The sequence below is a fragment of the Lactuca virosa genome, chromosome 4 (genome assembly GCF_052849685.1).
Source record: "Lactuca virosa cultivar CGN04683 chromosome 4, Lactuca_virosa_CGN04683_v6, whole genome shotgun sequence".
In the NCBI taxonomy this organism is placed as follows: Eukaryota; Viridiplantae; Streptophyta; class Magnoliopsida; order Asterales; family Asteraceae; genus Lactuca; species Lactuca virosa.
Genome location: NC_136429.1, coordinates 243,960,132 through 243,987,516, shown reverse-complemented (window position 1 = coordinate 243,987,516; position 27,385 = coordinate 243,960,132).

Sequence of the window (27,385 nt, the reverse complement as noted above, 5' to 3'; positions counted from 1 at the left end):
TGTGATGCGTCAATTACGGGTATGGGTGCAGTTCTGATGCAGAGGGGTCATGTGATAGCTTACGCGTCGAGGCAGCTGAATCCTCACGAGGCTAACTATCCGACGCACGATTTAGAGTTAGGGGTTGTGGTGTTCGCCCTCAAGATTTGGCGGCATTACCTCTACGGGGTTCGTTGTACCATTTACACGGACAACAAAAGTTTGAGGTACCTCATGGATCAGCCGAATCTGAACATGAGGCAACGTCGGTGGTTAGATGTGGTAAATGATTATGATTGTGAGATCCTTTATCACCCGGGCAAGACCAATGTGGTGGCCGACGCCTTGAGCCGCAAGGCGGTAGCGGCTCCGATTAGAGACATATGTCTGAGGATGACAGTGATCACTCCACTGCTGGAGCAGATTAGAGAGGCGCAGGTTGAGGGCCTGAAGGAAGAGTGCCAGAAGTGTGAGAGGATTGTAGGCTGGATGGTCTCGTTCGATTATGATAGCCGAGGATTGCTGACCCTGCATGGGAGGGTCTGGGTTTCGTACTGGGGCGGAGTCCGGCAGGTTCTGATGGATGAGGCCTATAAGTCGAGGTTCTCCATCCATCCCGGGGCGACGAAGATGTACCGAGATCTTCACCCTGATTATTGGTGGCCGTGCATGAAGCGGGACGTAGCGTGGTATGTGGAGAGGTGCTCAGAAAGGTCAAGGCTGAGCACCAGAGACCACACGACAAGATGCAGCCGTTGGACATTCCCATGTGGAAATGGGAGGATATCACCATGGATTTCATTACCAAGCTTCCCAGGACCGCACGTGGAGTAAATTCGATATGGGTCATCGTGGATCGGTTGACCAAGAGCGCTCATTTTATCCCAATCCAGGAGAGTATATCGGCCGAGAAGTTGGCCGGGATATATGTGCGTGAGATAGTGGCACGACATGGGGTGCCTGTCTCGGTGGTGTCAGACCGAGATGTCTATTTCACTTCCAGATTTTGGAAGCGGTTTCACGAGGAGATGGGTACTCGTCTCCAGTTCAGTACCGCTTTCCACCCTCAGACAGACGGACAGAGCGAGAGGACGATACAGACTCTCGAGGACATGCTACGTGCATGTGTTTTGGATTTCGGTGGCAGTTGGGATACGTATCTTCCGTTAGTGGAATTTTCGTATAACAACAGTTACCACGCCAGCATAGACCGACCTCCCTTCGAGATGCTTTATGGGAGGAAGTGCAGGACCCCAAACTATTGGGGTGAGGTCGGTCAGAGAGTTATGGGGAGTACTGAAGTGGTACTCAAGACTACAGAGCGGATCCGACAGGTCTGGAGCAGGCTCCAGACTGCTCAGAGTCGGCAGAAGAGCTACGCCGACAAGAGGGGTTCAGATTTAGAGTTCCAGGTGGGCGACATGGTCCTCCTGAAGGTGTCACCTTGGAAAGGTGTCATTCGGTTCCGGAAACGGGGCAAGTTGGGCCCCAGGTACATTGGTCCGTTTAGGGTATTGGCCCGGGTAGGTCGGGTTGCTTACCGGTTACACCTTCTAGCAGAGCTTAGCCAGATCCACAACACCTTCCATGTTTCTCAGTTGCGGAAGTGCTTAGTGGATGATTCAACAGTGGTACCCTTTGAGGATATTCAGGTTGATGACAGCCTTAACTACATCGAGCGACCTGTAGCTATCCTTGACAGGAAGTCGAAGGATTTGAGTAACAAGAGAGTGGAGTTGGTAAAGGTGCAATGGCAGCACCGCAAGGGTTCGGAGTGGACTTGGGAGCCCGAGGAGGAGATGATGGAGCACTACCTAGAGTTGTTTTCAGAGGCAGCAGACTTCGAGGACGAAGTCTAAGACAAGTGGGGGAGAATTGTAACGCCTGGTTCCTAGTATGCATTTAACTTTATTATTTTATTCATTTTGGAAGGGCTACTCGACGAGTTGGTGGCCCTAACTTGTCGAGTAGAAGGCAAAATATGTACGGGTTTTAAGTGAGCTACTCGACGAGTCGAAGCCCTGACTCGACGAGTAGGACAGGCTGGATGAAACCCTAATCTTTAGGGCTTGCACCCTATTTAAGCATCATATCTGGCCTCCATCCCAGACTCCATCACCTTCAAACCCTAATCTCGAAACCCTAATCAACCTTGAGTGATCTTGAGCTATTTCTTGCCATTTTTGTGATTTAAAGATAGAAGAAGGAAGCACAAGCTTGGAGTTGCAGAAGGAGGGTCGAAGATCCAGAGCTAAGGAATCATTTATGTCTTGATTGAGGTATAAAGCTTATACCTTGCCTGCTATTCACTTAGATCTCCTTCTTAGCTTGTATGTTGTCATTTTTGGACCATTTCCAAGGTTATTATGAGATGAACTCTTGTGGATGAAAGGACTTCAGATCTGGGCACTCTTGAGCTTTAAAAGCTCAAAGTTGCCACCTTTATTCAGCCATGGATCTATTCTATGACTTAGACCTCCATGTTTGCTTGTAATGGGTGTTTTAGCTTCATAACACCATGAATGCACGTAAAGTTAGCAACTTTACGTGTAATTCTAGTCCAAGGAGTCCAGATCTACAAGTTAGAGGCATTGGAATGGATTAGAATCGACTGAATGGATATGTCACAAGGAGGACTCGACGAGTTGTTCTTGGACTCGGCGAGTAGGGTCGTGAACCCTTAACCCTTTTTCTGGTTGTGAGTGAAACCATTGAGTTTAGGAGATGACTCCGTGAATTGGACAAGTTTAGGACTCGAAAGCTGAAGAACTCGACGAGTCCAAGGAAGGACTCGATGAGTTAAAGTCGATATGTCCTGATGTTATAACAGAAAGAACTCGACGGGTCTGGGAAGGGACTCGACGAATTGACTTAGTTGACCACGGGTCTGAGTTGTTCATGAACTCGCCGAGTTAGGAGATGACTCGACGAGTTGGGGTTGAGTGGGAGTTAACCTTGACATTGACTTTGACCAGGATGTTGACTTTGACCAGAGGTAAAATGGTCATTTTACCCTGAGCAGGATTATCAGATTTTGACTTGGTATTATTGTGATATTGATAGTCGGGGAGTCGTTGGAGCAGCTATCAGATTTTCCTCACCGCGATTTTTTGCAGACAGCTTTGCGAGGTGAGTTTTCTCCTGTAGGAACGGGTCTAAGGCACCAAGGCCAGCCCGTTTAGATAGTAGTAGTTCCAGACCACGGTCCCGAGGAATGATTGTATGATTGTATGCTTAATGTCTTTGTGATTATTGCATGTGTTTGCTATGTGTTATGTGTTCCGGGCTTAGGTCCAATGTCGGGGCAAGCCCGAGGAATGCCTAGTTAATATGTTATGATAGTATGTTCCGGACTCCGGTCCGATGCCGGGACGGTTCCCGAGGAATGTTAGTATGTTTCCGGATTTAGGTCCGATGTCGGGCAGGGCCCGAGGAATGTTTACATGCTAGGGTTATGTGCTTATGTTATATGTTTGTTGATATATATATATATATATATATATATATATATATATATATATGCTGAGATCTACTCGATGTCGGACGGGGCTCAATGTCGGGCGGGGCCCGATGCTGAATAGGGTTCGATGCCGGGCGGGGCCCGATGCCGAGCTTGACTCGATGTAGCAGGGGCAGGGCCCAAGATATGTTATGTGATATGTGTATGGTATATGGTAGTTATGGAGACTCACTAAGCTTCGTGCTTTCAGTTTTTAGTTTTGGTTTCAGGTACTTCCACTAGCAAGGGGAAGGGCTCGGGATGATCGCATGGCACACACCATAGTTCAGTCTGGGATTGTTTAGACTCTGATTTTTTTCTCACAAGATTTGATACAATATTTGACATGATGTTTCGAGATACATGATTTATGTTTTTCTTTATGATGATGGATGAATTATGGTTTTATTATAAATGGTTTTAAAAAGAAATTTTTGGTATGTATTTTTGGGATGTTACAGATGTTCACGTCGTGAGGCTTCCTTCCTCAGTGATCATCTTAAAATCTAAGATTTTACATTTAACTGAACCAAAAATACAAATGAATTGATTACCTGAATTGGGTGTTACATTCATTCTTTTTAGATGTTTGGTGAATGAATAATTTTGTATAGAGAAATAAAATTGAGTGATTGTAGTGTATGAATTAAGTGGTATTTGTAGAATAGTATTTAATAGTTTTTTAAAAATAATCCCAGCGTCTATATAATCAGTCAATAGACTCTTAATCTTTTTTTGTGAAGCCTCGTAGAACCCATCACACTACTACACAATTACGAGACATGGAAGTTGTGTTCTAGCTACACTTACGCATGACTTGGCCTTGCCAAGTCATCTCACGAGCAAGTCACTTGACCATTTAGTATTGCCTTAATATTGTAGTAGCATTATGAACTTCACTAAAACTGAATATGAATTCATCACTTTCGGTGTTTCACATGAATGTAATTAATTTCTTCTAGTTTTAAGAAACGATAAAATAATTTTATAAAATATTGAATGTACAGAACATAACAAGTTGGTATAAACCTTTTTAATCTACATTAAAACACACATGATATTGAAACTCATTTAATCGAACCAATTTAATGATTCTGGTTTTATTTCTTAAGCTTGAGTAATAGAACTTTGCGTCTACTTGGTGATCATATCTATTTTATTTTTTGTCCTATGTTCTCCCTTCAGGGTGAAGATTGTAGTCATGTGTTTGTAAAACGTGAAGTGACTAATTAGATATGGGGTAATGTTCTCAAGTGGCTAGATTTTCCATTTTTGTTGTTCGAAAATGTATTAGAGTTGTTACTTTGGGTGAAGGCGTTGAGTTTGAAAAAGAAGAAATAAAAACTATGATAGAGGTTATTTGTATTACGGTCATTTGGGTGTTATGACAATATTAGAACAGAATCTTTTTCCAAACTTTCAAGATGAGAAAGTCATATTTTTGAAAATATCGTTATAGATACTTTTAATTGGTTTTCTAATAGAAAGAGTACAAACAAAATTTCTTGGATTTAATGGTTGCCAAATCCCACTTATGTATGACATGTGTAATTGTCATTTCTTGCTAGCTTCTAATAGTGATTTATATAAAATCCAAATCCAGTTGTTATAAAAAACCTTGCTAGAGAAAAGATGGCTACAACTTATATTTATTTGTGTATTATAGTGTTATTTTTATTTTTTCTATTATATAATACTTTAATTCCTTTTTATTGTATCAATCTATTACTAAAAAAATCAGTTATAGTATTTTATTTTCAACAATCTTAGTATTAAAACATTAAACCTTACAATTTTGTTTAGTTATAGTGATGAAAGTTTGTTTTATATAGATAATATCATTATATTTGAATAGATATTTAAAACTCCATTGCTCATTATAAAATATAAAAATGTAATATAATAACCAAGCCGATAGAAACATCTATATGTTTTTATATTTAAAGTTTTAAAATTAATCAAACACAATACGAAATTGTATTTTAGTGAAGAGCTGAAGGCAGAAGGCCTAAAGGCCGGAATTCACCATTGAAAAATGGGTTTAATAAGTCCTAATTTACTAAAATGCTACATTGGGCGTAGCCTTATTTTAACCGGGCCTAAAATTTATAGGTTTACGAATTTGAGCAAATGTAATAATGATCAAAGGCTTAAAGCGGATTATCATTTCTTAGGTGTATTCTGCAAAACTAGTTGCTATTAGTAACTAATAGCGGATAGCTGTAGCTAGTAACGGATAACTACGGATAACTGATAGCATTTTGTTAAAAAACTAGGTGTAAAACTCATGTATTATATGAGTTCATTTAAAATAAAAATTAAATATGAAATTCTAAACATTTAAAAGTTTGAAAGAAAAATATTGAATTATTAAACTTAATGTGTTTTTTTTCATTTTTAAATTTAAACAAATAATTTATATAAATAAAGAAAGAAAATAATGAGGTTTTAATTTAGAAATTTTAAAATTAAAAGGAAAGTCAATTAATGAAATTGATATGCATTTATTATTACATTTATTGTTATTATTATTACATTTAAATATTATGTGGAATATGATAAAATGAAAAAAACCACAAAATGTCATGTGGAAAAATTTTAATTGAAAATAACCACAAAATGACATGTGACCAAATCAATGAGAGTGAGACATGTGGCAAAAAGATTTTCATTTATTATTTACTATGTTATAACTAGTGGAAACCACGGTTGGTATGTATAAAATTATTATATAGACAAAAAAGAGTACTAAATGTCAACAAAAGGATATACTAAGTATTTATATATCTTCTCGATTCAAAATTTTAGATATACATGTTTGGGTTTCATTAGCTTCTAATGATATGTAGGTCTCAGATGAAATTTATTGGAAAAAAAAGTGTTTTTGGATTATAAAAATAATATCTCAAAGTCTAATGAACATATAATTTAATAATTATGTTATTTTACAATTCTTAGTATAAATAAATTAACGTTTTTATATAGTTGTTTGTACCATGTAATCTTATTGAAGACATGCAAGCTTGCTACTTGTTTGTTTTTGTTTAGTTCAATGGTTGGCCACAAAAGAAATGTAAAAGTACTACAAAAAAAAACTCAACTAATAGTTTTCAAACATTGTTAATATTTGGGTTTTAGTTTATTCTGTTTAGTTTAATAGGATTTTTAACAATTTCAATTTAGCATAATTAAACAAATAAAGTTTATTTTAACCAACCTAATAATGTGATGATTGTTTAAAAACCAAGTAACTATTAAAATACAACAATCGTAATATGAAAGTTGGATGATATATTTGATAAATATGAAATAGAGTAAAGTTCTGAATCAAAAAGAAAACTGGAATTTTAATGGTGTTATAGAGTAATATGAAAGTTGGATGTTATATTATACAAATAGACGAAAGAGCGTTGTTATTTCTTACATTTAACAAAATGTATAAAGTTCTGAAGTAGAAAGGAAAAAGGATACATTTTAAGTGTACATCTCAGGAACTTTCAAGTAATCAGAAATAAGGCAATGCTGATTCATAAACTACAATAAATTATGCATAATTATAAGGAAAATTTTCTCAATAGTTCTCGAATTCTTTTGCAGAAAATGAAAGCTTCTTTATCATCTCACTTTATTCATTTTGTTAGACAAAAGTTAGTATTGACCATCACCTTGGCTATACAACATTCCTGTTTCTTCAGCCAACCTTTTCTTTTATCATGTCTTCCAAAATGCCAATATTTTTTTCTATCTTTGTCCCCTTACCACCACCAAGAACAATAATGGACTTTGGTTCATTGGATAGGCTTGAAAAAAAGACACAATAAATCTATCATGCCACTTATCAAATTAAGCATTCTGACTCTTTTGCTTTTAACTACATAGTTACCATTTTCCTCCTTCCTGTATTAGATTTTTTATAACAATATTTCCATAGTTGAAATACTTCCCTCCAACTTTAATCCAACAACATTTAAACCAAAATATAAAAAAACTTTCAATAAAAAAATCTAATTTTTCAGCAAACGTGATTATTTACCAAACTACCCTTTGCTCTCTTAATCATATGTATAAAATAAATTTATGAAAAGAGAAGAGACCGTAAAAAATACCACACACTTGAGCCAAAGATTTTGAACATAGATATTTAATGTCATCCACCATAGTTTGCATAACAATATTCGTCCCCAAGACATTTTCCTGTTCGTTTATTAATAATGTTGGTTGCAACAACACATGAAAAATATTATTTACAGCCTCATGAAGAAACTTTTTTAAAGAAACTATCTCATAAGTAATATTTCATACCATTTTAGTGTTTTGTGGAAAGACCATATAGATTAAAAATAATTATATAAAATAAAGTGGCAGGTCAAGCTACCTTATTAGTCCCAAAAGAATTGGCAACCGTATGGGTAGCTAATAGATTTGTGCATTGTGCACACAACACCAAATTGTCTTGTCTTCTGTCATTATAGATGACAGTGAGATTAATTGAATCCACATGAACCACACTACAAAACCCATGTAATTAAGGTTGTTGAAAAAAAAACTATGGTTTAATTATAAAAAACTAAATGTAAAAAGTAGCAATGTACTATACGAAAAATGTTTCATTTCCTATTACTACAACATTAGTGATTCAAAGAGACAATATCTTGAAATTCCCATCACCCTTTGAGAAGTTATAGTTAATGATAAACATTAACTAACGACAATTTAAACATTATTTAACCAGACGTGGTAAATAGTGAAGAGAAATGTTAGTTTTTCCTTGATATAAAGACATAAACAAAAGCGGGCAAGAGGAGGAGTCTACTTTGCTGTGTTTTACTATCTGTAAAATGACCTGAACAAAAAATAATAATGAATATCCATACACACAATATCTAAATACTAACCAAACACAGCTTCCAATAGCAAAGTCTGCACAATGATACACACAAAAGTTCTCATGGGCATTTTATCAAACACATACAATGCAATATGTAAGGAGAAAGGTCTAAAATAGCATCAAACACATACAACCATATATATAATTTTTTGACATCTTTTATATGAAATAATGAAATCGATTATATGAAATAAAAAAATCATTTATACCGATAGAAATCAAAACATATATAATCAGAAGATCAAAAACTTACCAGTTGTAGATGAACACAGCTTCCAAGAGCACACACATGATGGTGACGATAAGGAGCAGTGAATAGAAATCAAAACATATATAAGTAGGAGGTGGAATTGCAATCGACATTAAGCAAATTAATTTTGTCCCAATTCTGGGATTTTCGTAATCGACTTACAAATTTTCGCTGATTTGTCGTCAGGAAACTATGAAAAATGTGAGCGGAATTTTGATTAGTATATGCGAAGTCACATAATTTGTATTATCTGTATTATCTATATTTAAATGCAGGTAAATTTGTAACATTAAAACTGATTTACTGATTTTTAGGACCTGATTATGAAATCAAATCGTATTGTTGTATTTACACGTTGAATTTTAGAAGCTCAAGAGGCAGACACGTGGCAGTTAAATAATTTGACACATGACAGTAGGAAATTCAACCTATTTATTTATTAGAAAGAGAGATGAGAGTAGATGATGTCAAACCCGATGTTTTCAAAGTTTGATTTACATTAAGGAGGTCCGATGTTCCCTCCTCTCCTTTGCCAATATTCTTACGTTATGTTGCCCCATAATCATGCACCATATTCGAGCCCAAGTCTACTCCATCCACAATTTTCCTTTTAATTTTTGCATAAGTTTTAATTTTTGTTAAGGATAGTTCATTTCCCATCTATTTTACAACCTTGTTTTATTTGTTTTCTATATTTTGTTTGGGGGAAAATTACATTTTTACAACTTTGCTTTCTAGGATTTGTTTCAACAAAAGTGGTGTTTTTTTTTCTTTATTTTTTTTAACTTTTTTTTAATTATTCATTTTATGCATGTTTTGTAAGATTTGTTTTTTCATTTTTATGAATTAATTTTTTTTCCTGATATATATATTTTTTTCAAATATTTATTTTCATGTATATATGGTTGTAAAAATGTAATTTTTTTTACATGTTTGCTTTCACAAACTAGAAGTGAACTCTTATGTAGAGGTGGAAAAAAACCGACACGACACGAAATCAACATGTTTGAATAAGACATTTCAGCTCGTTTCAAATAAATGGGTTGCCACGACACGACATGAAAATTAAACGAGTAAGGTTAGGGTTAAGGATTTCAACTCGAATATGACTCAAAAATATCCGTTTATTTATATACAAATTTTTTGAATTCTTTAAATATACTAGAAAGATTCAAAACCAAAACGAAAACCAAAAGTAAATGAAAACCTTTGGATTGAAATGTTTTGTAATGTTGAAATGACTTAGTTGTCTAGATCAATACTTCATTTTTAATTTTTTTTCGTTTCCTCGTAAACTACACAGTCCTTTTGTAACGTCCCAAAAATCATAATAAAATTTTCATTTTTAAAACACAATTCCATAAATCCATAAGTTACCAAAACATTGTTCATAAATCATAATAAGTCAAAGTATCGAATCAGGGTATCAATCAACATAAATTGCGGGATGATGTATACAATCACGTCTTCGCTTTTCCACGCTCATCAGAAGTACCTGAAACATTGAAATCCAAACTGTAATCCATAGCTTAGTGAGCTTCCCAAAATACCCCACACCACAAACAAATAAGATACAATACAAGCATGCATATAGGGTTTGTTGTTCCTTGACCTCAACCCAATCATACTGGGTTTTTTGGTTTACAACACAGAGCATTAAAACCTCAACCCAAACGTCCAAGGTTTGTAGGCACGTGACCTTAACCCAACAATCCAGATTTGTTGGCACGTGACCTTGACCTTAGCATATCGGGTTTGTTGACCTCCAGTCTCAACCCAACCATACCGGGTTTGTTGGCACGTGCCCTCAACCCAACCATCCATATGTCGACATATACACAGACAAATCACACATAGAACTATCATAACAATCGTACATCTTAGGATACATAAACTCAGTAAATTGGTTGGTCTTGGTGCCTTAGACCTATTGGCATAGTGAGAGAACTCACCTCTCAATCCGAACAAAAGCTGAATAAATCTCGGCTCCAAATACTGGCTCCACCCGTCACCTATTATTCAAATCATTTCTCAATTTAAATTTAATATCAAAATACCCAAAATACCCTTTGGTAAAAATTGGTCAAATTATGGTGAAAGTCAACAAACCGGCTGAGTCAACCCAGCCGAGTACGATGGGCGTTCCCAGCTGAACGCGGGGCGTACTCAGACGTTGACCAAATATGGGGGCTTGACCGTGCATGCGCAACGTACCACTTGGTATGCCCATCATACGCAGTTGGATTCCTTTTTAACTTATTAATGGATTAATACTTAAGCCCTTACGTCCAATTTACAGATCTAATCCCCAAATGTTGTCCTTGACCATAAAGTTTCCAACTTTATGGTCTTACATGGCTATTAAGTGCTAAATAATAAAAACCCCAACATCTTAAGCCATTAAGACAACCATACTCATGCATGGGGAAGAACTAAGAGCCAAGATCATATTTTTATGATTCTAGACATAGAAAAACGTCCAAAAGGACAACCCAAATAGGACTGTTCACTATTCAGATAAAACCGAATTATCCAATTGGACAATTTGGATTGGACTATTTGGTTCGGATATTCGGATTTTTGGATTGGTTTTCAAGAAAAACCGAATTATTATTTTGGATTTCGGATTGGTTTTGGTTTATAAAATAAGAACCAATAGTCCAAAAAAACCGAATAAACATTTATTATTTGTCTATTTATATTATATATCTATAGTTATTTATTAATTGTGTAATTTATTTTTTCAAATAGGAACGTTTCACCCGATAAAAAACATTAATACGTATTTTCACTCAAAAGTTTTTTATCTATAAAATATTTAACTATAATATATCTTCTTATTAGTTGTTTATAAATTTCAAATCACAACTAAGTAATTTGTTTTTGCTTCTTGTGTAAAGTTTAGTAATATTATAATTATTTGTCGTTTTAAAATGTTTCGGTTTTTGAAAACCGAATTATAAAAACCGATCCAACCGAATTGTAATTGGATCGGATCGGATCGGATTTAAATTTAGTTTGGACTATTCGTATCCATGTTTTGAAAACCGAAATCAATTTGGATTCACTTGATTGGATCAGATCAAACCGATCCATCGAAACGAACACCCCTAAACCCAAAAGTTCTATAGCATGCCATGCACAAAAAGGTTATAACTTGGGGACAAAAGCTCATAATATCATCATAAAGACAAGATTTATCAAGTTAATCACCAAGGTATGAACTTTATACCTTCTAGAGGTTGAGAATGATGCAAGACTTCCAGATCCAAGCTTGCTTCTAGCTTCCAAGCTTCACCACCACCTTCTTCTTCCTTTGAAATACACAAAAACACACTCTCAAGCTTCAAAATGCAACAATGGGGCTACGGTTTGAAAGGGGGAACGTTTCTTGTGATGGAGTCTGGAAGTGGGATGGGGAATAGGGCTTAAGGTTCAATATATAGGGTCTAAATCCTAAAGATTAGGGTTTATGTCCAGACAGAGTACGCCCAACATACTTTCCAAAATGCATCGTTTCACCTAACGGCCCCTTACGCCCAACGTACCATCCAGGTACGCCCCACGTAAGGGCCAAAGTTGCAAAAATTACCAAAAATAAGGGTGGAAAGGGAAACTTACCAGGATTCATGCGTAACACCTTTTGACCAATCTCTCATCCTCACTATCTAGTCTTCCACCTCCCCAGCTCATACTATTTTCATTTATTTGTTATCTGAACTTGCTATGACTTTAAATATTCCGCCTCCCAACTATTAATTTTTCCTTTTCACCTACATACCTCCTACTATTTCAACATGTTTAGTGTTTCAACCTCACATGACACAACATATTTCAAGGTATACATTTAACACGAAACCCGAAACGAACTCAAAACGCAAATAAATTGGTTGACACGACACAACACGTTAATTAAACGGGTCAGATTATGGTCAAACACTTTCAACCCGTTTACTGTTTCGACACGATACAAACCCGTATGACACGACATGATTACCATGTCTACTCTTATGTATTATTAAGCCTAATCATTTTGTAAAGAATGTTTTGCCTATTATATATACATAAATTTTCATAATCTTACGTGAAATGAGACTCGTACCTCTGATTCATTAAAAGGAATTACAAGAAACGTTAGATGGATTCTTACTTTTAACAATATTTTTATAAAAAATCAACATAATTTAGGTTTTTATTCAATTCAAGATCAAATTTTATATCAAAGAGGCTCATTGATCGATAATAACCCAATTATAACTTCAGGGGAAATAGACTTATCAGGGTAAATACCTTTTCGTTTTGTTCACATTGGCGTACCATTGTGTTTTTATACACATCTAGGTAACGAACTTGTTGGAAGTGTTTACATATGACCATAATGACCGACTGTAGCAAGTTAAAGTCGGTCATAATGGTCATATTTGAACACTTTCAACAAGTTCGTTACCTAGATATCTACAAAGATAAATTACTTAGATGTGAACAAAAAGAAAAGCTAATTACCCTGATAAGTCAATTTTTCTTTTTATTAAGGTGATCGATCATAATATTTGCAATATTAATAAATTCAGTTAAATTTTCATATAACAATATTTATGATCATTTAAATTGGCCATGACATGTTGAAAGCCATTTTTGGTAGCATAATTATCAAATAGCTCTTCGCTCTCTCTCTCTCTCTCTCTATATATATATATATATATATATATATATATATGCTTAGATTATTGTATTTAGAATAATTATTGTGTGGATGTAGGAATGATTATGGACCAATCATTTTTATTAATTTAAGAAAGTGGTTTGTGTATATTATTAAATTAAAGAAAAAATAATAATTGCATAAATTACACTATAAGGGTAGTTTAGTCAATTAATCCAGATTTAAAAAAGGAAAATTACGGACTTTAAGGAATAATAGAATCTATTTATTTTAAAAATCTGATTTTAGGGATTATAATTCTCCTAATCGGCCATTATATCGGAATATGTTTATCAACATATTGAAAAACATCAAATATTCTTGAATCATAAAAGAATATATATTCTGATAGAATATATATTTTGATTGGACGAATTTCTTGAAGAATAATTTTTTTTGGATACAAGTTAAAATTTTCATTACATTCTTAGAAAATAAAAAGTTTATGTATTATTCTATGATAATGTTACACTCATTAATAACAAACAAACACAATATATAAATTATTCTACTAGAATATACAATTGCATATAGTCTTATCATTATATTGTAGATTATTCTAGCATAATATAATGATAAACAATTCATTCTTTTTGGAAGATCGGTGACCATTGTTCATCTTCATCTCACACACTGTCATCCAACCTTCAAGCACTTGATCATCATGTTCCCTTCACGTATACTATAAGAATAACTGTCATAAAATCGAATTATGTAAGAATAAAATTATGTGAGAATGCTTTTATAAGACAAATAATAAACCAAATTTTAATAATTTTGAGCGAATGTATATTTCCCCAAAAATTATCAACTCCAACTCTTTCAAAATTTTATTATCTAATAAATAATTCAGCTAGTTTATTCTGAAAGAATTATACCTTGGTGCAAGCCTATTTGACCGGTTGATATCCTTCTACAGAAATGTGTATTCTTGCTTGGTTACATACCTATTTCACTAATATTTCACCTCAAATCATTGTAAAAAACAAGACGAAGGCTTACCTGCCATCTGTAATAAAGAAAAGGTCCAGAAGTTTTCCATCTGGGGTTGTCACTTTAACTCTCTAAATTGCTAGATCAAGATCACACAATACTATCGTCACATCAACAGTAAAAGTTTTAATTGGGTCAGAATAAGAACATGAAAATACTTGCAGGATCAGAACATGAAATACGAGAAATCTTACCATGTATCAACCTTATTCGATTTAGGGAGAAAACTTTCAAGAGATAAAGTGGAGGTGATTTGGAAGAATCAGAATCAGAGAAGTGATTGAGATAAAATGTAGGTAAACTTGAAGGGAAACAAGATAAAAACCGATTTTTATTTTTCCCAGTCGACCCTCATCGAGCATAGTCGTGGGACTACTCATAAGACTACATAACCCATCAACCATACTTCTCAACAAGACAATGACATTGGTACCCCTGAAGATGACACATCAAAACCCATCAACATTTCTTCTAACCAAGAAATGACAATTTTACCCCTAAAGACCTCATTCCTTCAAAACCCATCAACAATCCTTCGAATCAAGAAAATAATGTAATTTCATCTGTTACCCCTGAAGAATCTTTAGTTTCAGAATGTGGGACAGAACTTTCCATCACATCTACACTCAATTCACCCGATCCATCCGAACTTGAAACCAAGAAAAGATTCCAAAGTTTTAAATCAAGAAATCGATGCATAAATGGTGATAATATTGAAGAACACAACAATTTTGTTGACAGATTGAGAAACTTATGTAAGATTCTAAAGTCCCAGAAGACTCACCATCTGAAGTCGACATTAAAATTAATCTGGAACCCAATTCCAAAATTATGATTTTGTCTATCAGATTATGGAGTCATTATCTCCAAGAAGCCACATAACAGCTCCAGAATCACAAGGGACACCAAACAGTTAACTCTCAACCAACACAAAGAAAAGTACTACTAAAAACGTATCAAGTCAAAAACGAAAGTCTTGATCAACTAGTAAAAAGTCAACCATTGACTCGGGTAGTTCAAAATTGGAGAATCAACCGAAGGAAACCAAACCGGGGAAACGGAGGAATTCGTTTGGGTCATCAAAACCTAACAATTCCAATCATGAAGGGAATAGCTATTACCGAGTTACATGCAAGCAACGAAATCAGCAAGAGTAAAAGCAATTGCGAATGGGTCACTAAGGTCACGCCCTGATGTTCAAGATAAATAGATTTATTTAAAAAAGAGACATTCGTTACCTAGTAATGGGAGAACAAGATTTCAACACAATCAAGCATCCATGATAAAATCCATTTTAACTAAAATCGACAGAACATGAACTTAAATCTTAGCAGCGAGAATTTGGGAGAAAGAAAGTAACTTAAAATTCCGACCACCACAGGTAACATAGAGTCCGAACTGAAGTATATGAAGCGGCAGCAGTGCAGACAACATGAACCACTACAACATGTGATAGCGGTGGGAGTCGCTAGGAAGAAATAGATGACGAATGTGTGGGCAGATGATGATGAACGTGATGAAGATATCCGGTGAAAGGTTCAATAGTATATAGGGTTTTGAAATTGATATTCCTAAATTAAAGGGATATTAATTGATTTATATATTTACCATAATTAATTAAATGTAAGATTACATAATTACCCTTTTAAAATGATTGGCCTACAATCATTCCTACGTCCACACAATAGTTAGTTAGAATACTTGAACCTACCTCTCTCTCTCTCTCTCTCTCTCTATATATATATATATATATATATATATATATATATATATATATATATATATATATATATATATATGACATGAGTAGTTCTATCGATGTAGATAAAAGCTACTTCTATTTTTGTATTTTAAATTCTTGTAATAGATGGAGCAAATTTCATTGAAGATGGTGTTCTTCTTCATATTATTGGTCTCCATCTCAGGTACTTTTAGTCTCTGGTAAATTTTAATTTTTATATTTAATATCTTAAACAATAAAATTCTATAAAATAATGATGTGTTTTTGTTGCAACGTCATCTTATGTCGTCGGGTCTTGGTGCTGGATCTGGACTGGAGATCCTGAGGTGGTGTTTTTAGCGAGTCTCCAACATGATACTTGTCAAACCCCCGAACCAGACTGCTGAAAACGTCCGAGGGCTTGTGCGTGACTTCATCTTGTAATATCATCACAATGTATATAATTGAAACAAGACAACACCATCATCATACATATCAAAATACAACCAACATTGTTTTCATCAAGTATAGTATCATAAATTACATGTCCAAAATATTCAATGTATGATGATAACAAAATATAACAAATTCCACACTTCTTGCTTACCTTTCCGCTTAACGATTCCCTGAGAATACAAGTTATTTTGAAAACGTCAACATATATAATGTTGGTGAGTTCATAAGCATATTTGAATGAAAAGTTTTGTATTGTTCGTAAAACACCAAAAAATCCGATATTTTCTGAAAAATGGTTTGAAAGTGATGTATCAAAATCAAGTATTAATGCATGTGTGTTTTCTGTTTTTGGAAGGTATATAAAAATGTAATCCGGATAAAACCCTGTATTTTTGTTGTAAGTAGAAGGTATAGTTTAATTGTATATTTCCCCAGAAAATCCTATATTTTCTGTTTATAAGAGTATCGTGGTCTCAAAACCCTAAGACCGAATATCAATGTATGCATGTGTTTGTATCAACAAGATTCTATATGTATTCCGTAAAATTATGATGGAGAGGATCTCTATGTGAGCCGTTTTAACCATACTTGATTACGAAGAATTCTCCTGTCGTGGCGCTATCAGGCGCCGTCTTGTTTTTGGTAAGGTTTGTCACCCTAGACTGGCCTAGCCTAGCTGTAGCGAGCAGCTCAGGTGTGGGGTGTCGCCCCGTATAGATCTATACACAAACTCTCGCTCTCCCTCCAGGAGACTCTGGTTATAACTACAGGCTACGATTGTACACTCGAGAGGTGTCAACCGATAAGTCTCACTAGCATCCTTAACTGAGTTTACGCGAATATTGTATCATGTTATGCATAATGTCTTTCCGAGTACGTTTTATGTTTGAAAAGTCCAACGAGTATGTATGTGAATGTACGAAACCCAACAGACATGTAGGAGGACCACTAAGGCCCAATAAACATGTAATGTATAGTTTAGGCCCCACAAGCATGTAAATGGGCCATTAAGGCCGAATAAACATGAAATGCATAATCCAGGCCCAATAATCATGTAAATGGTTCACTAAGGCCCAATAACATGGATTGTAAGGGTTAGGCCCAATAAACATGCAATCGATGAATTTATTGAGTTTGTTATTACGTTGTTTTTTTTAGCTTGATTTTTTCTTTCTAAAATGACAATAAGAGGCCCATTTTTTTGTAATAACTTTACATTTTTAGCCCTATTAAGATAAAAATGACATTTTCGGCCCAAGTTTTGTAAAAATAACATTTTAGGCCCAAATTCATATTAAGTGACAATTTCAGCCCATAAAAACGTAAAATTTATTTTTTTTGTCCAAATTTGTATAAAATGACAATTTATTACATAAAAACCATAAATTTATAATTTAAGCCCAAAGATATCGTGAGGGCCCACATTAAGGCCCATTATACAAAATTTTACACTTTTGGCCCTTTTTAAAACTGTGATTATCATAAAGAACCACTTTTATGTATTTATGACTCTTTTAGTCCATGCAAAACCGTAAATTTCATAAAACTCTATTCTTTTTGTTTATTTGTCAAAAATGGTCCCTGTACAAGATTTTGTTTAGTTTTTCAACATTCTTAACATGTTTAACACTTTCATCTTTATGGTAAGTTGTGTACAGTGTTTTAGTTCACATATATTGTCGAGATCTATGAAGTTCTTCACATAATCACAACATATAACTTAGAAAACACACATAAACATGCACAAATACATAGATCTAACACATAGCAACTTGTATCCTCCCCCAAAACATAGTAAAACCGAAAAACAAGGGGTATAAACTCACCTTGAGGTTTGGATTCGGTTTTTGGTGAGAAGATGAGAAGATTTCGGCCCTAGCAAACTCCTTGAGGAAGTTTTCGAACTTAGATGGTCCTAGCAAGCTAGAACACGAAATGAACCTAAGTAAGGAAGAGTTCTCAACATAAAATGGAGAGTAGGTGTTTGTGTATGATAACAACTTACCAAGAGTGTGAAAAACTTGATGAAAGCCTCATGAAAACACCCACCAAAATCACGAAATTTTGAGGAGAAGAGGGGCGTTCTTGAGAGAGTTTTTGAGAGATTTTGAAAGAAGAATGAAGGTGGTGAGGGGTGTGTTCGTCCGAGAGTGATAAGAAGAGAGAGAAGGAAGTTGATTTGTGGTTATTACATGATGGTCTAAGAAAATCCTAGCCTAGATTACCATTAAACAAAGATTAGGTGGCAAGCTTACCATTTACTTGATTTCTCCATTCTTTTTTTTTACCAATATGTATATATATATATATATATATATATATGTGTGTGTGTGTGTGTGTGTGTGGGCCGAGAATGGGCTAGGAGAAAAGAAGTGAGAAGATTTGGGCCCTTTCTTGTCTTATTTCGGGTTTATGAGGCCCAAAATAAATATTTTTCGGCCCATTGGGCCTTTATGGAAGTTCACGGCCCAATAAAACCCAAGGGAGTAGTTTACGGCCCATTAGGGCCAATGAAATCATTTATGGCCCAACATGGCCCATTAGAGATTATATGAACTATTCTAGGCCCATATGACCCAAAATGTTTTAGTTTCATGAATGTGGTTTAAATTAGAGCCCAATTAGGGTTCCTTGGCCCAAAATAGTCAAATTGAAAGTTTATTGGTCCATTAGGCCCAATAAGAGGATCGTAGTCCATATTAACTTGAGCTGGGATTTCTAGGGTTTTCAATCCATATGAGATGTATTGTATTAGGTTTTGAACATAAATCAAGAGTTTGTATTCAAATGGATGGTTTTGATTGAGCATAGAGTATGATTTTCACTTAGAGTACATGCCTTACAATAAATGATGTTTACATGAGAATAGAATTTCCTAGCTAAAAATGCTAGTTGTGACATCATCCCCCCGTTAGAGGGAATTTCGTCCCGAAATTCTTTCGAAAGGTAGGATCATGAATGAGAGAATAACTGAGGGTACTTCTGCTTCATCTGGTCTTCATGTTCCCATGTGAATTCTGGTCCACGCTTGGCGTTCCATCGAACTTTCACTATCGGAATGCGGCTTTGCTTCGTACGCTTCACTTCTCGGTCCATAAGCTCGACTGGTTCCTCGAAGAACAGGAGATTCTCGTTTATTTCGATTTCTTCTAGAGGAATGACAAGAGTTTCATCCGATAAACACTTTTTCAAATTCGAGATGTGGAACACGGGGTGTACATTGCTGAGCTCTGAAGGTAGCTGCAACTTATAAGCTACCAGACCAATTCGGGCGAGGATCTCGAACGACCCGATGTACCGTGGGTTCAGTTTTCCCCGTTTCCCAAAACAGATCATTCCTTTCCAGTGAGAGACTTTCAATAGCACCCGATCACTGACTTGGAATTCCAGAGGCTTTCGCCGTTTGTCAGCATAGCTCTTTTGTCGGTCTCGTGATGCTTGAAGTCGGACTTTGATTTGGATCATATTTTCGGTCGTTTCTCGAATGATTTCTGGCCCTGTGAGAGCGCTGTCTGGTGATTGTCCTTTTGCTAGTTGGGTGTCACCCACCTCAGCCCAGCATAGAGGCGATCTGCATTTACGACCATATAAAGCCTCAAAAGGAGCAACCTTGATGCTAATGTGATAACTGTTGTTGTATGAGAATTCAACCAAAGGCAGGTGGGTATCCCATGACTTGAAGAAATCAATCACACAGGCTCGGTGCATGTCTTCGAGTGTTTGGATGGTTCGTTCGCTTTGGCTATTGGTTTGAGGGTGGTAAGCAGTGCTCATGTCTAGTTGTGTTCTCATTGCCTTCTGAAGTGACTGTCAAAATCGTGAAGTAAACCTACTATCTCGATCCTAGATAATAGACACTGGCACCCCATGAAGTCTTACGATCTCCTTGATGTAGATTCGCGTTAACCTTTCCATCTTGTAAGATTCTTTTATTGGCAGGAAATGAGCAGATTTTGTTAACCTATCGACGATTACCCAGATAACATCCAATCCGTCTGTCGTCTTAGGTAATTTGGTCACGAAGTCCATAGTAATCCTTTCCCATTTCCACTCGGGTATTACTGGCTGTTGAAATAGTCCCGAGGGCTTTTGGTATTCCACTTTCACCTTGGTGCAAGTGAGACACTTGCCCACGTAAGTGGCAATATCTGCCTTCATATTTGACCACCAATATTGTTGGTTAATATCCAAGTACATCTTACCTGAACCTGGATGGACGGAATATCGCGTCTTGTGAGCCTCGTTCAAGATTATTTCTCTAAATTCGCCGAGTTTAGGGACCCAGACTCTATTAATGAAGTAGTAAATTCCGTCCTCCTTGGTTTCCAAGTTCTTATCCATCCCACGCAGTGTTTCAGTTGCGACATTCTCCGACTTCAATGCATCTGTTTGGGCTTCCATGATTTGTGATGTTAGGTGGGATTGGATGGTTATTGATAAGGTTTTTACCCGACGACCTGAGTATTCTTTTCTGCTCAGGGCATCGGCTACCACATTAGCCTTGCCTGGGTGGTACTTAATCTCGCACTCGTAATCATTTAGCAGCTCAACCCATCTTCGCTACCTCATGTTTAACTCCTTTTGGTTTAGAATGTGCTGGAGGCTTTTGTGATCGGTGAAGATGGTGCACTTTGTACCGTAGAGGTAGTGCCTCCAAATCTTTAGGGCGAAGACCACAACTCCCAGCTCGAGATCATGAGTGGTGTAATTTACTTCATGCGTCTTTAATTGCCTGGATGCGTAAGCTATCACCTTCCCACGCTGCATGAGGACACAGCCTAACCCTTGATTCGAAGCATCACAGTAGACTACGAAATCTTCGGTTCCCTCCGGTAAGGATAACACTGGTGCACAACAAAGGGCTCGCTTCAGTGATTGGAAGGCGGCCTCTTGCTTTTCCGTCCAGTTGAAAGACACACCCTTTTGTGTCAAGGCGGTGAGAAGTTTGGCTATCTTAGAAAAATTCCGGATAAACCTTCGGTAGTGGCCTGCGAGACACAAGAATTGACGGATTTCTGTTGGGGTTCTCGGGATCGCCCAGCCTTAAATGGCCTTTATCTTGGAAGGATCTACGTGAATCCCCTCCTCGCTGACTACGTGGCCCAAAAAGTTTACACTGCGGATCCAGAATTCGTATTTGGAGAGCTTCACATATAATCTTTCAGCTCTTAGGGTTTCCAAGATTTGACGGAGATGTTGACCCTGCTCTTCTTTGCTCCGAGAGTAGATAAGAACATCGTCGATGAAGACAATCACAAATTTATCAAGGAATGGGCGGCAGACTCGATTCATGAGGTCCATAAATACAACGGGGGCATTTGTTAGACCGAAGGGCATCACGACGAATTCGTAATGACCGTACCGAGTTCGAAAGGCAGTTTTTGGAACATCTTCTTCCCGAACTCGGAGTTGATGATAACCGGATCTCAGATCTATTTTTGAGAAATAACAAGCTCCTTAAAGCTGGTCAAATAGATCGTCAATTCGAGGCTGTGGGTATCGATTTTTGACAGTGAGCTTGTTTAATTCTCTATAGTCGATGCACATTCTGAAGGATCCGTCCTTTTTCTTGACAAACAAGACCGGAGCTCCCCAAGGTGAGAAGCTTGGTCGGATGAATCCCTTGCTCCACAGCTCGCTTAGTTGGCTGGATAACTCCTGCATTTCGGCGAGAGCTCACATGTAGGGTGACTTGGCAATTGATGTGGCTCCTGGTATTAGGCCGATTCGGAATTCGACCTGTCTTTCTGGGGGTATTCCCGGAAGATCTTCTGGAAACACATCCGAGAAGTCACATGCCACCGGAATGTTTTGAACGTTTACTTCTTCCTTGGTCTTATCTACTACGTGAGCGAGGAATGCACAGTTCTTCTTGTGTAGACATTTTTGTGCTTTGATGCACGAGATAAGACGAAGATTGGCGCAAGGTTTATCACCATAGATTATTAGGGTTTCGTGATTGGGGAGATGAAGGCAAACGGCCTTCTCGCAACACATAATATCGGCATGGTGGGGGCTTAACCAATCCATGCCGATTATCACATCAAAACTCCTAATGTTTACTGGCATCAAATCTATTTGAAAAGAGTGATTGTTCAGTGTTAATGTGCACCCTACATAGACATCTTTGTTTGTTTCAGTTTTCCCATTAGCCATTTCCACCGTGAAGGCTTCGTTGAGCTTCTGGGGTTGTTGATTTAGTAAGTGTTTGAATTTATTACTAACAAAAATTCACTCCGCCCCACTATCTAATAAGATGCATGCGTATGTGTTGTTAAGTAGGAACGTAGCAGTAACAATGGCTGGGTCCTGAACTGCTTCACCTTGACCCAATGCCAATAACCTTCCTGATGTTCCTGCCCCCTGGTTGTTTGCTTTGGGGCAGTCGCGCTTGGAATGACCTGTTCCTCCGCACCCATAGCAGGTGTAACTGGCCCCAGCATTGTTGTTGTTACTGTTGTTGCGATTGTTGTTGTTGTTGTTGTTCGACTGTTGGTTCTGTTGAGGATGAGTTCTACAGTATCTTGCAGCATGACCCTTTTGGTTGCAGCTTATGCAGTGCATCTCTCTGCATTCTCCGTGATGGTGGAAATTGCATTTACTGCACTTGGGTAGGGTCCCTGAGTACTGTTTGGGAGCATTTGGTGTGGATGAGGCTGGAGCATGTGGTGTTGTGGTAGCTTGAGTAGTAGCATGGACAACCACAGTTTGTTGTTTCTTTGATGGTTCTGAGTTTTGTCTTCCCTTCTTCTTCTTGTTTTTCCCCTTCTTGTTATCACCTTCTTTCTTAACTTCCGCTTCCCCTGCTTTGGCACCCTTTTTGTTTCCTTGATCGTACAGTTTCTTGGCTAGTCTCTTTGCACTGTCATACGTGGTCGGGTTTGCTGCTATCACATTCCCTTGGATTGGCGCAGTCAATCCTCAGATAAATCTTTCGATCTTCTTCCCTTCAGATGTGATCATTCCTGGGCACAAGAGAGACAGTTCACTAAACCTGGATATATAAGTATCGATGTCAGAGTTTTGAACCGTGAGGTTCCACAGCTCTTGCTCCATTTTCTGGATTTCTCCCCTTGGACAGTATTCAGCCAACAACATTTCCTTAAGCTCCTACCACAGCATAACGTTCGCCACCGGGAGTGTTATGGCCTCTACGTGACCATTCCAACAAGAGAGAGCTTGCTCAACAAATGTACAGGCCGCAAACTTGACCTTGCACCCTTCCGGACATCTGCATATCTCAAACACTGATTCCACATTTTCTACCCATCTTTTCAGGGTTATTACGCCTCCCGTCCCATTGAAGGTTCGAGGCTTCACGTTTGTGAAGTCCTTGTAGGTGCAGGTTCTTGTGGGTCCGTGATTTGTTCCCTGATTTGTGCTTCCGGTTCCCTGTCCGTTACCTTCACCATTGTTTCCGTTGCGAATTTGTGCCAGTGCTGCGGTGACCGCAGCTGACACTGCCGCTTGAAATGCGACTGAGTTTATTTCTGGCGGCGTCAGTGTCGTGTTGTTTCCGTGGTTTGGTCTTTGAGGCATCTTTCTGTCATAGAACGGAAAGATGTGGAGTATCCAATGTATTTGGTTTCACGATCTCTTGGTTATAGCACAGTGTTAGTGATTCGGTTGTGTATAAGTGAGTGAATGCATACAATCATCATGATAAAATATATAGCCGTTTTCATTAATGATAATCTTTTGAGTACATGGAAATTTGCCTATATAAGGCATACAATACATGCAGTGAAATAAAATTCGACAGAGTAACGACTCCATGAGTAGTGTAGTCACTTAATCATGTAGTCAGTATTACATATGGTAATGCATAGATAAAATCATGACAATAGTACATGAACATGTACTAGTTGCGACGGGGTGGGTCTGGTGGTGCTGACAACGAGGTAGATGCGCCCTGAAGTCTAGCCAGGTGGTGCTCGACGTCTCGAAGCCGGGCTTCCAAAGCTGTCTGGCTCCCCTGGTAGTTCCTGACTACCTCGTGGGTCATCCTCTCCGTGCGCTCCATTGCGGTTCTCATGGCCACCATCTGGCCAGCGGTTGCCTGCGCCTGCTCGCCGATATCGCGTGTCCTCCTCACTATCACAGACAAGTCTCGGTCGGCGGGTCCACCGTGACTCAAGTCGTATTAGTCCCAATACATACCAAATGGGGGTCGCACCCCTTGCTGGCGGCTCCATCTCCAGAGGTCATGTGCCCATGGGGGCGTAGGGCCATTGGGGCCCATCCTATATGGGGGCACCCTGGCCATGTATGGAGGATTGATGACTTCGGACCCCGTGTCCGAGTCATCTGTGTCGCTGCCCTCTGCCTCCTCCGCGTCTCAGTCGGCTACCGGTTCTGCCGGTCCTTCCATGGGCTCCTCTTCAGGCTCTTCTTCTGGTTCTTCCTCGGGTTCTAACCATCTGCCATTTCGCTGATTGGGGAAATAGGGATCTACAGGATGATGAAATCCGACCATAGTGTCTGCACGAGGGGGTGAGAGACGTTGTAAAAATGTATGCATATTGTATTCCCAAAATACTCCTATAGTATTTTTTTTTAATTGTTTAAGTTTGAGTTCATTTGAAGTTTTGGATACGAGGAAAGCCTCTAGATCCATTTCCCGCCATGATTACTCCCAAACACATGTTGGTCATATTTTGAATAAATATAGTTGATGTGACAACCCAAAAAAAAAATTAAATTTTTCCCTTGCAAAGCCCAGCCAGTCAACTCTGTTGAGTGTCAGACTCATTTCTGCTATCATTTAGCCCCGTTTGGAGTCCGTTTAAAGGTTCAAAGCTCAGTACATTCCAACATTGAGCATAGGAATGGATCGCGTAAACTTCTAGCACCAAAATCGAGCCTTACACTCCAACATCAGGAGTGTACGGCCACACACTGGGTGTGCGGCCGCACACCCCTCTCCTGGCAGCACACTCACGTGTACAAAGGAGGGGTTTAGCCTTCATTCATCCCTTTTCACTCTCCAAGGCTTAGAACTCGATTTCTCTCTCAACTATCATCCGATTTTCAGCCTAGATCTTCAAGAATGTAAGTGTTCTTCACTTGATTTGTTGTTAATCCTTCCAAACTAGTACCACCCTTTGATTTCATCCATTGGAAATCATGTTTTGAGTAGATCTTCAAATCTTCATCCATTTCACCAAGAACACCAAGAACACACACTTGTTCTTGGTGATTTTGAGCCTTCTCGAGCTTCCGGATCGTAAGTACTCTTCCCTTATGCTCGAATCTTGTTAAGAACACTAGATTAAGCCCTTAGAAATGCCCAGAACTCAAGAACACATGGTGTGTGCGGCCGCACACACTCATGTGGCCGTACACCCCTCAAACACCCCTCAAAACACCCTTCAAACACCCCTAAAGGCTTCCATATTGTAAGTACCATCCCCTAAGCTTGTTACTTACTAGATATGAGCCTTAGAAAACGTCCAAACCATGTTCATCAAGGAGTGTGCGGCCGCACACACTCCATGTGGCCGTACACCCCTTTGTTTCGTGCTTAAGGGCCTCCAAAGTGCCTTTCTAGCTTCACCACTTGTTGAACAATCGTCCCACAAGCCTCCCTACCTTTGGAAAACACTTTTGTGCACTCATTACCATGAGTGTGCGGCTGCACACTCCCTGGCCGCACACCCATGGCCGCACACTCCCTCAAGTGGCCGTACACTCCCTTAAATTGAATCACATGCGATTCCAACACTTGGTTAAAGTGTTTCCTAGTCCTGTGAGGTATTTCTTTGCATTTGGTTGCTTCTAAACACTATATTTATGTCAATACATGCCATTATATGTCATTTAGGATTCGTTAAGTCTCGGGACTTCACTCGTGGAACTTCTCATCCTTACACGCATATCCGTCGAATCACCCACATCAGGTGAGTTCATACCCCGTAATGAATCTTTTAACTGTTTTAAATGTTTTAAGGGGGGAATACAAGTTGAACACAATCATAATTGTGTAATTGTTTGTTATACACATTTTCAAAAGGATTACTTATGTCTTTTATGAGTGATCAAAACATTTCAAAAACTCTTTTAAAGTTATGTTACTTTATAGTTTTACCAACACTCCGTTTTTTTAGAGTACAAGCATAACTTAGTAGATAAAAGAGTGTTTTCAATAACAGTTCAAGGAAAACATTAGTAAACTATAATAGGTATAGTTTAGGAAGACACTACTCTTTACTTCTAGTACAATGAAGCATACAAAGAGTCAGTTCATACATGAGTCAGAACACACTATTTTGAGAAACATTTCACACTATACACTATACAAAGAGAATATACTACGCACTAGTACAGAAAGAACATTACTACACTATGACTTACTATACAAACACTGTTATACGATAAATTAATGTGACACACTATTTAAGGATACAACGACACTATGTTGTATCAATTTGTAACCAGAGTCTCCTTGAGGGAGAGCGGGCATCTTGTGTATAGATCTATACGGGACAGACACTCCCACACTCTGACTGCTAGCTACAGTCCCAGCCGATAAGGCCAAGGGGTGACAAATGTCACCTCACTACATATGACACCGGAGGGTCATATTTTATTCAGTCGTCGATCAGCATGGTTACATACGAGTTCACATTAAAACCTTTAATTTACTAATTTGGGATTAAAGGCTACTTTAGACTCCCCGAGGTGTATTGTCCATTTAATACTACCTGGAGTCTGTATTTTACTACTTTAGACTCCCCGAGGTGTATTGTACATTTAATACTACCTGCAGTCTGTATTTTATTACTTTATAGCCAACAGTGTCACTGCTGAGGAAAAACATTATTTTCCCTATTACATTTACTTTGTGATCTTCTCACATATACATTAATGTATAAACTATATTTAGTTAATGAGAGTCT